Source organism: Papilio polytes, unplaced genomic scaffold (genome assembly GCF_000836215.1).
Source record: "Papilio polytes unplaced genomic scaffold, Ppol_1.0 DF823177.1, whole genome shotgun sequence".
Taxonomy (NCBI): Eukaryota; Metazoa; Arthropoda; class Insecta; order Lepidoptera; family Papilionidae; genus Papilio; species Papilio polytes.
In genome coordinates, this window is record NW_013526027.1 from 883,766 (window position 1) to 887,896 (window position 4,131).

The window sequence follows — 4,131 nt, forward strand, 5'->3', positions numbered from 1 at the left end:
GGTATTGTCAACAGTGGAAACTCATATCAGCTTCATTTCGAACGAAATTAAAACTTAAAAACAGCAATTTAACAGTTTGAAAGTACAATTATGATACAGTTGTGCTGTTCTGGCCACGGAATTACTTTCTGCAAACCGAGCTCGAGTATTTGCTAGTTTTAAATTACAATGGAGGTCGCAGATGAAATTGTAAAATCGAAATTACAACTAGAATCTTACAAAAACGTCGGTTGAACTAAAACAAGAACCGTTCTTACAACTTTGCTTTTAATTATTAGAACTTCGTCTTGAAAAGAAATAGTATATATTTTTTAGTCTTAAGCATCAAAACGAGTACAAGACTTAAGACTTTACATTTTTAATTTGTGTATTCTGACCCAAATAATGATGCTTAAATACAATTGTTTAACAAAATGTCATAAAAAAATAACAATTGTAAGTGCAAGAGATATCGTATCTAAAAGCAATAACATTAGCTTACGTATTCATCAATGTTAACCGCAATCAAATCATTGCATCTTATTAGAGTCCTAATTACTCTGGTCGACAATCCGCAATGGTGTGATATTTGCGGTTCCATGCAATCAATGCAGTGGTTCGAAACTTATACTTCCATTAATTACATACAAATATATCAATGTGGTATTCTCAATTAAAGCATAAAAAACTTTTACCGCAACTGGCTTTGTTTCAGTCACGTTAATTTTCACTGTCCCAATATTGCAATTAGATTGAAAAGTTCACGTCATTGAAAACCAAATGATAAGATTTTATTACAAAGAATGCTTCAAATTAGAGACAAGTAAGTACTTTAAACTTATATTGAATAGCAATTTTGCTGACAAAAGCTGTCATTTTAAAGGAAGAATGGATGACGGAGGTAGAAGAAATTACTCGACCAACGCCAAAACACATAAAGTGCTCTACATCTAAGGAAAAAGAAAAGTCCTTTATGTGTTACATAAAAATTAGAACATAGTTAAGTTTGCGTAGTAAAAATAGTGCAATGTAAATATCGCGTTAGAAGTTTTTTATTTCACCAGAATACTAGCAGGGTGCACTTATTTAACAAAATCACCGACACTTACAAACTTTGTTGTTCTAACTTTGCGGACTACGCGAACATAATCTCACTTTTGTAACTTAAAGTTTGCTTTAAGTTTTAGAATTGACAATATTCACTGAGAGCTACTTAAAGAATTACGCAATTAAAACTTACGTATTCTCTTTGGCTATTAACACAATTTAGAGGAACATTTTTCGTGTTTTGTTCAGTTTTTTATTTGTTAAATAATCTGTGAGCCTAGCGTGAAAATTCTCTACCAGACAAAAACTTCTAGAAAAGTAAAGAAAGAGTGATTTGAACTCGGGAGTCTCAGTAAAACAAATATTATTATTAACTAGTTACTATTATCAACGTTATAACGTTAAAATAGACTAACGCGTTCTAATTAATTAACGTTACACAATAAGTGAATGTGTAGGGTTTATTCGCTGAGACGTACTCAACGTTAATTGAGTTTATGAACCATATCTAAGTGGTTCACCATTCCTGGAATGGAATTTAATTTAACGAACAATTATGATTAGCGTGTACTGACTAATACAATGCTTATAGCACAATAGTATGTGATGATTTGTGATGAATCTTTAAACTTTTATAAATGCGGAGCCTCATATTCTGTATTAAAACACTAGCTGTTCCCGTGCGACTTTATCCGCATAAAAGTCTGAAAATTCTATTTTATTGTTTACATTTGTCAATTTATCAAATGTCAAAATGACATGACGTTACAAACCTTAGTAATCTTGCTTCCTTGATGTTGGCAGTAACTTTCCCTTATTAGGGTTTTATCCAAAATATTTACCCCTAAGTTTAATGGAGTGGAAATGTATAGCCTAAAGCGTGACGTAAGAGTAGGGCTTTTTATTAAAAAAAGAATTATTCAAAAACATGTTGTAATTGCTGACATCTTAGGCAACAAAGAAGTGTGTGTTTACGCTTTATTATAATAGTATAGAAGTATAGATAATGCTGTCCCTATCTTTTCAGGTAGAATGATAGGGATGACAATACGTTTCAAACGGATGTTTAGACAGAGTAACCCTCAGTAATATTGTCAACAAACTGTTTCAATATAACTTGTGTGCTTTAATTAACACCCGGCTGTCACAAAGTTTTAGTTATCTGTCGACTGATGGCATCAATTTATGTTGTTTGTTAGATCTCAAATCGTACTGCTTTGCTTTCAAATTAACAAATTCATACATATGAATAAACAAGCTTGATTAGAGTATTATTTTAGGAGGAACTAAGATATTTACGAAACTATTATCCAAATCGGCGTAGATTGTTTTTATTAAAGCTTTCCTTTTTAGGTAGCGAAATTAAGTTTTCATTAGTGTGTTATAACATAGAGAGTAAAATGTGTACATTATTTAGATTAAAAAATCATTACCTTTCGCGTGGAATTTCAAACAAAAGGCGTGTTTAATTATGGCTTAATGTATAATTATCATGTAATTAAATTTTCCCGCGCATTAAGCTATTGACGTAATGTTCACACAAAATGTTCTTTCGCTGTTCTTTTATTTAATTTTCACGGTACGTTTAAATTAAATAGAAGGGTGGAATATTCAAAGCGTTGCTATGAGTAATATACTGCAACGTACTTAATAGAGAAATTTTACATGTATGGGATAACTAGCTTTTGCCCGCGACTCCGTCCGTGTGAAATTAAAAGAACAAAAGTGAGTACCCTATGTGTTATTCCAGACTATCGTCTACGATTGTACCACATTTCACCAAAATCCGTTCAGCTGTCTAGGCTACAAACATCCATCCATCCATCTAAACTTTCGCATTTATAATATTAGTATGATATAAGTTAAGTAATAAATAAGTAACTCGTTTGGCATTTTTTCGTACAATTACTGTCATTTACTTATCTTTATCCCATGTTTTTTGGTTATTTCAAGGTAAACGCACCTTTTTCCTTCGGATCGATCATTCAACATTTCTGTCGTCACCTTTCACAATTATTTAGAAGTTCAACAATGTTTGTATGTCACGTTTGTATACGAGTATTATTCAAACAGAATTCTGTTGCTGGCATGTAAAATTGAATACGACACATGCGTAACATAATAAAGGAATTTCTGTGGAAAAGGGGTCGCTAAGGAAATGAGATTCACTTAGTTTGTGATGTTATTTCGCGATATGCTTCCATAAAGTTACGCTTCAGTACTCGTATTTTCGTTTTATAGTCGGATTACGAATTACATGTGAATCTTGATTGTGCTGTTTGAGTTAATTTTCTATATCATATACCTAAGATCTATTTTTTTATTATTTTTTTGATTTTTAAATGGTAGGGTAAAAATTGCGACAGTATTAAGTTTATCAACTATTGTCTTTTATTTTTCTCGAAAAATGGGAAAAAAGCAAAGTGGCTACATTTACTCCATAAACACAGGCATGGTCGAGCACGGGTTAATGTCATTTCCTAATCGCCACCACTTCCTGGCCTCGCATTTTCTCGCTAGAAATTTTCTCTTTGTCACAGGGAAATTAAATTAGAAACAGTATTTTTTCTCTTATCTTAATATCAAAATGTATTTTTTTATAATATAAGGTGGCCAACGAGCAAGCGGCCACCTGAATCCACCGAAATGGAAAGCGACCGCTGCCCATAAACATCCGCAATTTCAGTTGCGTTGCCTACCCTTAATTGATGGAGGAAGAGGCGCACATAAAGAGAACAATTCCCCTTCCCATGCGTCTCCTCCGCCGTCAAGTCAAGAAAAGGGTGGAAAGGGAAAGGGACTAAAATTAGTATTATTTTGTTGTAATAATAATATATTTTTCATTGTATCATACGATTCAATACTTATATAAGGTAGAGTTAGATGGCTCTATTACCTCTTACAGATGTAGTTACCGCTCTCAGATGTTTTTCGTCTGGCTGGTTTCAATACTCCTAACCGCCATAAAGTTTGAATAACATTGTACAATTATTAAAAATTGTAACAACTTTTTCAACCGAATAAAATATCAGAGCTAAAGGATTTTAAACTTATCAAGGCAAGAAAATAAGGAATTCAAATTGTGAGAAATAATCGAGATGCTTT